The sequence below is a fragment of the Papaver somniferum genome, chromosome 9 (assembly GCF_003573695.1).
Source record: "Papaver somniferum cultivar HN1 chromosome 9, ASM357369v1, whole genome shotgun sequence".
Lineage (NCBI taxonomy): Eukaryota > Viridiplantae > Streptophyta > Magnoliopsida > Ranunculales > Papaveraceae > Papaver > Papaver somniferum.
The window spans coordinates 33,018,552-33,031,956 of NC_039366.1; the positions used below are offsets into that span (position 1 = coordinate 33,018,552).

General features: G+C 37.2%; 1 pseudogene; it reads right to left on the bottom strand.

Annotated features, from left to right (window-relative positions):
- Positions 1-4,988: 4,988 nt before the first annotated feature.
- LOC113309245 lies at positions 4,989-12,506 on the bottom strand (annotated as a pseudogene).
- Positions 12,507-13,405: the final 899 nt, after the last annotated feature.

Here is a 13,405-nt window from a genome sequence, read left to right on the forward strand (position 1 = left end):
TTCTCGTTATGCAATATTATGAATTGGTTTTTATGTGTGTATCGTGTAAATCGATTATTTACCTGAAATTCAAAAATATACTTTCAATTACATTGTTGTTTATCGTTTATCCCGATACTCTCCAGGGACAACAAGGGCAACCAAAGGCAAGATGAAAATAAATATAAAGAAGATTAATAATTTTGCTTCTCCTCAGAGTCTTGAACCTCGTTGAGTGGGAGGTAAAAATTTGGATGCTAAACACCATAGGGGATCAGCGGTTAAATCATAAGGGATCCACTACAATGAACCACCACCTCAAGTGGAGCAACAAACACAATAAGGATATGATTATGCTACACCTACTGGAGAAGAAATTTATGAAGAAGATATTTATGAAGAAGAAAGTGGCGACAAGGAAGTTGATGAAGACGAAAATGGCAAGGAAGTTGATAAATAAGAAAATGGGAAGGAAGTTGATAAAGAAAAAAATGGGAAGGAAGTTGAAGAAGAAAGAGGAGAAGTTCAAGAACAATGTAAGAAAAATGATAAGAATGATGGTCCAAAGAAAAATAAAGGGGACCACATGCCTGAACCAGCTGAAGATGTTTCCTCGCGGACATATTGATCCCATTTATTGGGTACCCGGTGATGGAGGACGATTGTTATAGGGGTATAATGAGAGTTGGGCGGCTTTCATCGGCCATACCATAGTAAATATATCAACCTTATGTTATTTAAGATATAACTTATTATACGTCTAGTGTTTTGATTATTGTCTATCGATTTTGTTTTGTTTTATAGGAGCACGCCGATGTCGTTCGTCGTATGAAGCTAGGAACATCAACGAGTATGATGACCTTATGGCCACTGGAAGAAATAGAATCAAATATAGGAGAAGTATTGGAAGTAACCGATCTAGTCTCTTTTACGGGGTTGTTGGTTGCGGTCAACAATTTGGTTGTTGGTTACGATAAACGTCTTATTTTCTCCTTCTCCGAGAGATTTTACAGGTAAACAGATACTTTCTATCTTCTGGTTAGAAAAATGATGATAAATCCAAATGATGCGAAATGGATTACCGGGTTAAGCATAAGAGGTAAATCCTTGAGGCACAAAGACTACGTGAATGAGCTTGAGTGGAACAAGATTTAAGAGTTCACTAAGAATGTGTACGGTTGGGATGAGGAGATTACCAAGTTAGAGATGCGAGTAGGTGATGAAAAGCATAGGATATTCCATCTCGCGGGTTTGGGGTACCACTTCATAGGAACAAAGAAGATTCGTTCTAAGGGAAAATAGATGAGCAAAGAAAGTATCTTCGCTACGACAAATGCATATGTCCTCTAAATCTTGGGAGTTGTTATCTTCACCGATAGTTCTGGTTCCCGTGTGAACGCCAACTTTATTCAGATGTTGCAACCATTTGAAAATATTCGAGACTACTGTTGGGGATTTGCCATCCTTACACACTCGTTGACAAAATCTTCTAGGGCTCGAACGAACCAAATCGGAGGAAATATGATTTTTCTGTAGGTGTGGATATATTCTCACTTCCCAATGTTTGTTGAATGGGATTTTCTGAACAAGCACTAGGACGGTCAGTAAGGAGATGGGTACACCTTCAATGGTAAGTCGAAGTCTCAAGATGAGGAATATGTGGAGTTGAGACGCCAATTGGACAACTTGACGGAGAAAGATGTTGTCTTTGACCCTTACAAGAAGGATTTGGCTATAGGAAATATGGCCAGGTCCGACAAACAACAACGTTATTTTGGCCTCTTATTTCACCCAAGAGGATATGTAATATGCAACTCGATGAGAGTCGCAAGACAATGCGGATACTTACAATAAATCCCATAGGAGCACAAGAATTTTAAAACTGATGAGACCAAAATCAAGTCTTTTGATAATGATATTGAGGTTGTTCACAAATCCTTACCACCATATGGTATTGGGAAGATAGAAGGTATAACAAACATGGGATGAATGGATGTTCGAAAACAGATGATGAGGAAATTTCGGGTTACATGTGTACCTCAACGTTTTACATACTGGAGTAATACGAGTATATGAGATTCCCCAAATAAAGGATAAAGATACAACTCTCGAATACATGGTGCGTATTTTTTTTCAATTATGGTTATGTTAATTGTTTTAACATGATTTGTCTAAAATGGAAACAGAGAAGATGAATCGGGCATTTGATAAACTAATCACAGTTATGTTTAGGGAAGTTTGAACAGTCTGGAAGATATAGATGCGGGTGCAAAGTTTGTGGAAGCGGTGGTAGATAACACAAAAAAAAAGAAGAGGAAAGCCCTTCCAAAAAGGTACTCTCAAGGTGAATCGAGCAGCACCCAACATGATGCCGATGAAGAAAACCTACTAAACAAGGACAAGGTTCTCGTGGTATTGGACGTGGACGTAATAGAGATGTTGATGCTGATGAGGATCAATGAACTTTGTGTGCCTTTGATTATGGGTAATTTACGGAGTCGAAAACATGTATTGAAGTTATGTTTGTTGGTTGAGTTATGTTAGGTTATGGTCGTTAGTTTATGAATGAATGAATCCGGTTAGTTTTGAAATTGTTGTGTTTTCCTTAGGCACGAAAAAATATCTACACTTTGTGTTCAAAAATTGTAGGATTATGACAGTTTATTCAGTCAGAATCGGTTTACGTTTACTTACATAAAAACCGATTCTACCATTTCTCCAGGGTTATAGTTTCAGAATCGGTTTTTACAAGTTTACCAATACACTGATTCTGGGAATTTCATTCCTTTTTTGTTAAGTGTTCACAATCTGTTTATATATATAGATATAGTTAAAGACCAATTCTGAAAAAACATAAAAACTCATAATTTTGACAACCTACAGAATCCTTCTATGTGCTGAAACATGTAGTCTGATTCTTGTAAGGAAAAATGACACTTTTCCTGTATATGTTTTTGACAAGAATCGGATTGCATGTGCAATATTATGAACCGATTGTGGTGAGGCAGAATTTATATGATTTTGCAAGGCCAAAATCGGTTTGTGTGAACATTTCTAAAAACCAATTGTGTGCATTGATTTCGAAAAAAATAGCCGTTGAGTCTTTATATGTATAATGAGTTAACCTCTTTGAGCCACTCCTACATCATCCGCTACTCAAATAGAGCTTCTAAAATGGAATGAGATCCGGAAGAAGATATTCATCTCGTGAAATCGTTCATTCCCGCCTTCCACGAACGTCTCAATGAACTATATTCAATGTTTTGGAAAAGGGTGAAAAAGTTCTATTATGAGCGCACAATCCAAAAAACCGTAAATGGAGAGACTTAGCATTTCGATTTGCATACATAAAAAGTGCAATGAGAGAGTATTTTAAAGTTAGAAGAATGGTGTATGACCATTATCCACAAGCTCCTCTAAGTGAGAAAGTGAGTGATCCGATATTTTTATACTCATGTCATCGTTTAATGTTTGCATACTAACGTGTAATTCATTTGATTGAAGATGGAACGATTCAACGGCCTATGGAGAATTTGTAATGGGGAAAAGAAGTTCATCCACCAGAAGGAATATGTGGTGTTGTACCGCCGTGATCGCAGGTTCATTGACGATGTATTGATGTGCGAGATTTAAGAATTTTCATACTAAATTGTCTTATATAATGCGCTAATTTCCTAAACTATGTAATGAATATTTTGTTTATGAAAGAATGATATGATTGGTCTATGTGTGCATTTATAATATTCGTTTCTGATAATCAGTTTATACGTACATTAATAAGAACCGGTTCTTGTTTTTCTTCGTTAGTTGAAAAAACTCAACCCAAAATCGGTTTACTAGTGCATTAACATATATCGATTCTGGATCGAGAATTTTCAAAAAAAATCAAAAATTTTATATGTTTTAATAATGATTAAAGATTAGTTGATTTCCAGATAAACATAATTAAACATCAATTAATCATTCAAATTAACATTAATTAATCACATAATTTAGCCTTAAGTAAGTTAGTTTGATAAGAGATTTTCCATTTTACTTTTAAATATTTATTTTTGTCTTGTAGCGATAAGCCTCAAATAATATGCCTGTGTCTGAAACTAGGAGGTTTCAAAGAGATAGACGGTCCATTGACATGATTACTTTTCTTTTTTTTATTAAAAATCAAACAAGAAAGAGCCTGAAGCTAATTTTATTTACTGAGATACGAAAAACAGTTATCGCCGAAGGCGGGAACGATTTTTCATTCTAGGTTGCAATATTTGCACTCTTTAAGATACGAAAAACAGTTTGTCTGAAAAACTGTTGACAGTTGTGTTCCCGTGGATAAGCTTGCAACTTCATTCATTGCTTTTGCAATCCTGCATGGCCGGGACTATGAATGGGTACTGGTTGAAAACGATGGCATATCTATTTGGCACTTCAGATGAAAACAGGTATGCTCATAATATACTTGCAAAAACTGGACATATTTCAAGCATTTTTTTGTGCCTTATAGACTGATGAATATGCTTTGGTTGCTAAGAATACCGTTCTTAGACAGATAACCGTCCGCGTTGTTATCATTTTTCAGTGTTCCCGTTTCATTGATGAAACCACAATATGGCACAAGAATTATTGGTAGTCACTTAATGGTATCCCGCAATTAGTGAACAATGAAGTAGTGGCCTTCAGAGTACGCATTCTTGTCATTTTTCACTGTTTTATCATTAAATTTTAGGCTTAATTATCATCATTTGGTCTTGCTTGCTTAAATCTATCTCTTCATCTTGGGCTGGTCTCTTGAATGCCAAACCGCAAAATATTCATATTTTGGAAAGAAATTGTTAAACTGGAAACTAAAATGCACTACATCATTTTTTTAGCTTTCTCTAGGAAATTTCGAAGCTTGTCAAGTAGTTTAAGAATTGATTTTGCAGATTGTGATACGGGATCGTTCTTCTGAATTATTATTCTTATTTGATACTGCAGGTGTCGTTCAAGAAGATCTAAGTTCAGAAGAAAGAACCTTATCATATAATTGGGGCAGATGGAGTCTCCCACACGTCGAACACATTCTCCTCACTGCGAAGAGAAAAAAGCCGATCACCACCAATTGAGAAGTCCTGAATGAAACCACCTTTACATACACGGTTTGTTAAAAGCCATCGACTGAGACCAGCAGAATACGCAGATATACTATCACCCATGGAACAAAAAATCTGTCCTCCATGGAAAGCTAACTTAGGATGATGATAAAAATTATTGACGTCTCCCTCGGCCTCACGATTCCATCTAACGCTTTGTTTATTCTTACTTCTGAAATCTAGAAATCCCAAATCTTCATTATTACTAACCACACAAATAGAATTGCTTTCCTCCATTGGTATCGCATCAGCAACATTATGAGAATAAATACTACTATCATCAGACCAAGACCGAACCACACTTTTATCTCTAAAATCCAAAAGATTGATGCAACGTTTCGAATTCATGCAACTCTTGACAAACAAACAATTATTATCAATTAGCCATTGAATCTTCTCAACTTTATCGGAACGTAATAAACCGCTTCTGGAATCAAACAAATCAATATGTTTTCCCGTACCTTGATCCCACACTGCGATTCCATAATTACATGTTCCAACATAATTAGCAAATATCTTGTTACTTTCAGAGTTGAAACATAAAGCATCAGCACTGAAGCCTTTGATCGGATCCATTTCATAGTTTAACTGTGTTAGAGAAAATGAATTTATACAATAGTTTGGTCTTGGAGGGATTGGAACTTAGGATCTATTGGTCACTAAGGACACTAGCTCATTTTCACTATTTGTGAATGAACCTTTAGTCCCATATAGGGAAAACTAAAGATGATACCTCTCCATAAATATTGAATTTTTTGATATTAGAGTGGCCCTTGGGTCATTAACATTTTTCTGCGAGGGAGAGGACTTAGGCAATGGGCTAGTTGGTGCAATCACACATTTACACGCACGCCGCCGTGCGTGCGGGGCGGGCCGGGCCGGGTTCGGGTGTGCATGAACGTTTTATATCAAACTTAATGATGCATGAACGTTTAAAACCGTTGGAAAAAAATTTGAATCAATTGAAATTGTTTTAATGCGCGTTTATGAGACCTCTCTCTATTCTCCCCTATATAAAGCGATCACTTTCTCTCATTTCGTTTTGTGTCCAGAAGTGTGGTCTTTTATTTTTCATTCCGTGCGCAATTGTTGTTGAGGTCGTAAGAGTGGGCAAGTACTGTAGTGCTAACAGTGCTTGCAACATGCAGTTTTATCCTGGATACGAACTTGACCACAGGGTATAGGCATCACTCATTCTTGAGGCGTACCGGTCAAATATCGTGTTAAGGACAGCGTGTTGAACACGTGAATCTGTCCTCTGTTTGCAGTCCAATTGAGTGTCTATTTACTTTCCAGAAATTAATCTTTTTATTCTAACATCTTTCTAACATCTTTCTTGAGTGTTTTATTGTTACAGACGCAACAATCTTAACACGATATTTCTGTTTTCTGTCTGTAACAATGGGTAAGAACGATGTTGAAAGGCCTGCAAAGTTTTCTGGAAAAGACTTTAAGAGGTGGCAGTGAAAAATGTTATTCTTTCTAAGTTACCATGAGTTGGATTCCTATGTTCTGAAACCTTTTGATGAATCGCTGAATGATGTTGGTCGTGAGTCTTCTTTAGAAGAATGAAAGAGGAACAATTACATGTCTAAAAATCATATTCTGAATTGCTTAGAGGATGCTTTGTATGATTTTTACAATGCTAAAGAAAACTTTCTGCTTTTGATTTATGGGCTGCTTTGGAGGCGAAATACCAAGCTGAAACTGCCGGAAGTAAGAAATTCTTGGTAGCTAGGCTTTATGAGTATAAAATGGTGAATGACAAATCTGTGGTTGATCAATTCCTTGAACTCCAGCAAATTATGAATGAAATTCTTGCGGAAGGTATGGTGATTGATGAAACTTTTCAAGTGTCTACTGCTATCGAGAAACTGCCTACTTCCTGGTCCGAGTACAAGAAGAAACTGATACATGAAACTGCTGAAGTTACTATGGTTGAACTGGGTAAGAAAATTCAAGTTGAAGAATTGTTGTGCTCCAAGGACAAAAATGTATCTTCTTCAAGGGACATGTCTTACAAAGCTCATGTGACTGAACACAAAGGTTCCAATGCTGATAAGAACCGAAACAAATCCAAGAAACCTCCAGGCAAGAAAGGTATGTTTCAGAAACCTAAATCTAGCATTAATAAAATTAAGGGTGATTGCTATGCTTGCGGAAATCCTGGCCATATGGCGGTTCACTGTAGAAACCGTAAGGACCTTAAAAAGAAAATAATGCTAATTTGGTTGAAAACAACAAAGATGAATTTTCTGGCACGGTGTCTGAACTAAATTTGGTAACAAATGTGAGAGACTGGTGGGTAGACTCTGGGGCTGCCAAACATGTATGTGGGAACAAAGAAATGTTCACCTCCTACAATAAGGTAGGGGAAGGAGAGAAACTCTATTATGGGTAACTCATCTGTAGCTGCAGTTGTAGGAAAAGGTAAAGTTGGGCTCAAGCTCACTTCTGGCAAGACTCTCACTTTGAATGAAGTTCTTCATGTTCCGGACATCTGCAAAAATCTTGTTTCTTGTGCTGTTTTAGATGATAAGGGTTTTAAAATTGTAATAGAATCTGGGAAATGTGTTGTAACTAAGGGTAAGGATTATGTGGGGCAGGTTTATAAGACTGAGGGTTTGTATAAGTAATAATGATTCTTCTGCTTATGTTTGTGAGTCTTTGAACGTTTGGCATGGTAGACTTGGACATGTAAATTATAAGTCAATGCTTAAACTAGCCAATGTGGGCTGCATACCCAAATTTAGTTTGGAAAAGGAACACAAATGTGAAATATGCGTAGAATCAAAGTATGCTAGAGAACCTTTTAGCAAAAATGTTCATAGAAATTCTAAACCCTTAGAATTAATCCACTCAGACCTAGTTGACATGAAATCAGTTCAAACTAGAGGTGGCAAGAAATGGTTTGTTACTTTTATAGACGACTGTACTAGGTACTGTCATATATATTTGCTTAGAGGTAAGGATGATGCCTTAGAAGCATTTAAGAGGTATAAACTAGAAGTTGAAAACCAATTGAATACTACCATTAAAACCATTAGGTCTGACCGTGGTGGCGAGTACATAACTCCTATAGGAGATTTCTGTGTAGAACATGGCATAATACACGAGGTTACCCCTCCTTATTCACCTCAGTCGAATGGAGTAGCTGAACGTAAGAACCGCACCCTTAAGGAGATGATGAATGCCATCTTAATTAGTTCAGGATTACCTTCGAACTTGTGGGGGGAAGCTGTCCTCTCAGCCTGCTATATCCTGAACAGAGTACCTTTTAAAGGATCAGATAAAACTCCATACGAATTGTGGAAAGGTAGACAACCTTCTTTAGCATAATTTAAAGTGTGGGGGTGTTTGTCTAAGGTTTAGATCCCTAAACCTAAAGCAACCAAGATAGGATCCAAAACTGTTGACTGTGTCTTCATAGGGTATCCTGAGCATACACCTGCATATAGATTTATGGTTGTGAATTCTGATGTTTCTGAAATTGGTGTAAATACTATTATGGAGTCTAGGGATGTTGTGTTTTTTGAAAATGTTTTTCCTTTAAAATCTGACTCTCGTAAGAGAGGTGTTGATCCCCTAGATGTTCCTACAACCAGTCAGACTTCACCTTTAGAGGAAGATGGAGTAGAATTTAATCTTAGGAGGAGTAAAAGGGCTAGAACCAAAACCTCTTTTGGACCTGACTTCATAATACTAGCAGAGTCTGATCCTCAGACTTATAAAGAAGCCATGACTTCTTATGAAGCTCCGTGGTGGAAAGAGTCTTCTATTAGTGAAATGGAATCCATCAAAGAAAATGATACATGGGAGATAGTAGATTTACCTCCAGGGTGTAAGTCCATAGGATGTAAATGGATATTCAGGAGGAAACGTAACATAGATGGAACTATTCAAAAATACAAGGCTAGGTTAGTAGTCAAAGGCTACAAACAAAAGGAAGGTGTAGATTTCTTTGATACTTACTCACCCGTTACGAGAATTACTTCCATTAGGATGTTAATTGCTATAGCCGCGGTTCATAACCTAGAAATACATCAAATGGATGTAAAGACAGCTTTTCTACATGGTGAATTAGATGAAGAAATTTACATGGAACAACCTGAGGGCTTTGTAGTGAAAGGTTGTGAAAACAAAGTTTGTAAACTGAAAAAATCTTTGTATGGATTGAAACAAGCACCCAAACAATGGCATGAAAAATTTGATCATGTAATGTTTTCTAGTGGTTTTAGAATCAATGAATCTGACAAGTGTGTATATACTAAGCTTGTAAATGATGCTGTGTGATTGTATGCTTGTATGTTGATGATATGCTTATACTTGGTACAAACATGGATGTAATTAATTCCACTAAGAACATGCTGAATGAGAACTTTGACAAGAAAGACTTAGTCCCTGCAGATGTAATCTTAGGGATGAAAATTAGGAGAAATTTTAACGGTTATAGTCTTAGTCAATCTCACTATGTTGAATCTGTGCTTAGAAAATTCAATCATTTTGATTGTAAACCTGCTTATACTCCGTATGATCCTTGTTGTAAACTCAAAAAGAACATAGGTAATGGAGTATCACAACTTGAATACTCACGAGTTATAGGAAGTCTGATGTATTTGATGAACTGTACTAGGCCATACATTGCTTATGCTGTGAGTAGGTTAAGTAGGTATACTTGTAATCCAGGGCAGGAACACTGGGATGCACTTTTTAGAGTGTTGAGGTATTTGAAATACACGTTGACTTTTTGTTTGAATTATGAAAGGTATCCTGCCGTCCTTGAGGGATTTTGTGATGCAAACTGGATATCAGACTAAGAGGAGTCTAAGTCTACGAGTGGATATGTTTTCACTCTGGCATGTGGGGCTTTTTCTTGGAAGAGTTCCAAACAGACCTGCATAGCTCGATCCACTATGGAATCTGAGTTTATTGCGCTAGATAAAGCAGGAGAGGAAGCCGCTTGGCTAAGATGCTTTTTAGAAGACATTCCTCTCTGGCATAGGCCTGTGCCGGCTATATCTATACATTGTGATAATCAAGCTGCCATAGCTAAATCTAAAAACAGCTACTATAATGGGAAGTCTATACATATAAAGAGAAGACACGATACCCTAAAACAACTAATCTCAAAAGGCATTATTTCCATTGATTGGGTTAAGTCCAAGGAGAATATCGCGGACCCTTTGACGAAAGGTTTGTCCAAGGAGATGGTTAGTAATGCATCTAAGGGGATGGGGCTTAGGCTCATTAAATAAACTTGCCATGAAGGATACTCAACCTTGCTGACTGGAGATCCCAAGATCAAGGTTTCGATGAGAAACTAATTTGTGGCGGGTCAAGGTAAACACTATCAGAGAATTCATTCTCTGCCCCTTCCCTATGGTGTAGACGTGATAGTGTGACTGCATGTGAGGATGACTTTCTATTAAGTCTTAATGAGTTCTATAGTTTCAATTTTAGATTGAAGTGGGGTGTAACATTAAACACTCTTGATAGAACTCACCTATCTGAATGTGGAAGTGGGTCGCTTCCTATGAGAAAAGAGCTGATTCTCTAGAGCATTCGGAGAAACGGGATTTGTCCAGGGCCAAAAAGGACACAACGGCACGAACTCGACAGCACCTAGAGAGATATCACGCGTGGTTATTATCGCGGATTACACCAAACGATGGTAGTTCAAGACATCGCGTTCACTGTCCATCAAGTAGTTCCGGCAATTTCTCACTAAGCAAAGGTTCAAGACCTCATGGACACCTCTTGCCTAAGTGGTATTTCTCGCTTTCCGTTTTCTGATCGGTATTTCATTCATGTGGGGGATTGTTAGAGAAAATGAATTTATACAATAGTTTGGTTTTTTGGTCTTGGTGGGATTGGAACTTAGGATCTATTGGTCACTAAGGACAGTAGCTCATTTTCACTATTTGTGAATGAACCTTTAGTCCCACATAGGAAAAACTAAAGATGATACCTCTCCATAAATATTGAAATTTTTGATATTAGAGTGGCCCTTGGGTCATTAGCACTTTTGTGCGAGGGAGAGGACTTAGGCAATGGGCTAGTTGGTGCAATCGCACATTTTCACACACGCGCGGTGCGGGCCAGGCTCGTGTTCGGGTGTGGGTCAAGACTTATATTTTTTGGCAAAATTTCTTTTGAATTATCGAATTAATATTTGAAACAAAATAATTCTTTGGGCAACATTATGTTTATGCATGAACATTAATTTGCATGAACGTTTTATATCAAACTTAAATTTGCATGGACGTTTTATATCAAACATAATGACGCATGAACGTTTCAAATCGATATTAAGTGATGCATGAACGTTTAAAACCGTTTGAAAAAAAATTGTTTTCAAACTTAAATGAAATTGTTTTAATGCGCGTTTATGAGACCTCTCTCTATTCTCCCCTATATAAAGCGATCACTTTCTCTCATTTCGTTTTGTGTCCAGAAGAGCTACTATCCTCTTCTTTTCGTCTTCTCCCCCTGTGTGGTCCTTTATTTTTCATTCCGTGCGCAATTGATGTTGAGATCGTAAGAGTGGGCAAGTACTGTAGTGCTAACAGTGCTTGCAACGGGCAGTTTTATCCTGGATACGAACTTGACCACAGGGTATAGGCATCACTCATTCTTGAGGCGTACCGGTCAAATATCGTGTTAAGAACAGCATGTTGAACACGTGACTCTGTCCTCTGTTTGCAGTCCAATTGAGTGTCTATTTACTTTCCAGAAATTAATTTTCTTATTCTAACATCTTTCTTGAGTGTTTTATTATTACAGACGCAACAAAGTGAAATCTGTGCCTCAATTCCCCTGTTGATGAACTAAAAACACCCATTCCTCCAACTCCCCTAGCTCTTGACATTAATTTTTGGTAAACGCTAATCACTATATTCTCTGAATCAATCCACTCAACATCATTAACTGTTTGGTTATCAAGATGTAACGGTGGATGCTCTTCAAGCATCCAGTCATAGACGCGAACGATGCCTCCATGAACAACAGCACAACCTCCATCAGGACTTTCTCTAGTTGCGGTACAATTACCAAAAGCCTGACCCTTAACCGAACTGGTTGATCTTAACCGGTTACTATCAAATTTTCCCCACTTTGCAGTTCTAACATGGTCAAGAAGGCCATAATAGTGAGCTTCCCTGTAAAGTAATCTTTCAGGTACGTTAGAAGGGAACGTAGCTCACCTGTTCCTAAAAGATCAAGGAGAACAGAAAAACAATCCGGGTTTCTATCAATGAAGTATTCTTGTTTTGGTTGAAGGTTCCATTGATCATCAAACATAGCTCCAAACATTGAATTTCGGCTCACGCTTGCAAGAGTTGTTGCAGTTGTTTCAAAGATTTTACCTCTGACATTGAATCTCACCCTGTCTGTTTGCATCCCCATATTTCCAGATAGTAGATGTCTCAAGTGTCCCATCGTGCGTGTATATATATGTTCGGTATCAACTCAGGTTAGGAAACTTTTTTCCATTAAGGAAAGCTAGATGACTAGGCATACTATTTTTTATTCTGGAAATTTGGAATAGGTAAGTAATGGGCCTGTCCCCTGGACAAAATTTGGTGACCGAATTTCACTGGGCTGACCGGATGGGCCGGTTTTCAAGACATGTTAACAGTACCGGAAAGAGGAAATAAACCCCAAGAGTACTTTTGGTTTATTTTTCAGGCATATAAGGTTACCTTTTTTTTTTTTTTTTTTTTTTGAAGCATATATAAGCTTACCTGATATCTATATATAGGTTCAAATGTAAGCCAAAAAAAAAAAAAAAAATCAAATAAAAGCCGGGAGTGGCATCCTTGATAATGTAAGCCAAAGAAAAATTATTTAAGAGTCGGAATATATTTTCTGTCAACTAAGGGCAATTCCTATTAACTCAACAAAAGAGAGATTTGATAGAATGCCTTCTGCTGGCATTAAATCGTAGAGCCATAACATATGGGTTAAAATGGTTTGTCTACATAACTAAAATTTGTTGATTTAGGATTCTTGGAGGTAAAATATTTTTATAATTTACCTACTTGTTTTTACAGTTAAGTAATGTCTATTGCTGGTCATCAGTAATGATTTAAAACGTCTGGTTATCGGTTATCTCTTACTATTCTGGTGGAGTTCCGTATCTGCACAGGTTATACAACTAAAGGTAAAAGAAGTCATATAATCAATCAAACAAAAGAATGAAGCAGGAAAACGTTGGCCCAAAATCACTTCATTTTCTACCAGCTTGACCATAGAGCATAAAAAAAATAATTATAAGCCAAATGGTTCTCTCTTATAAAATATTT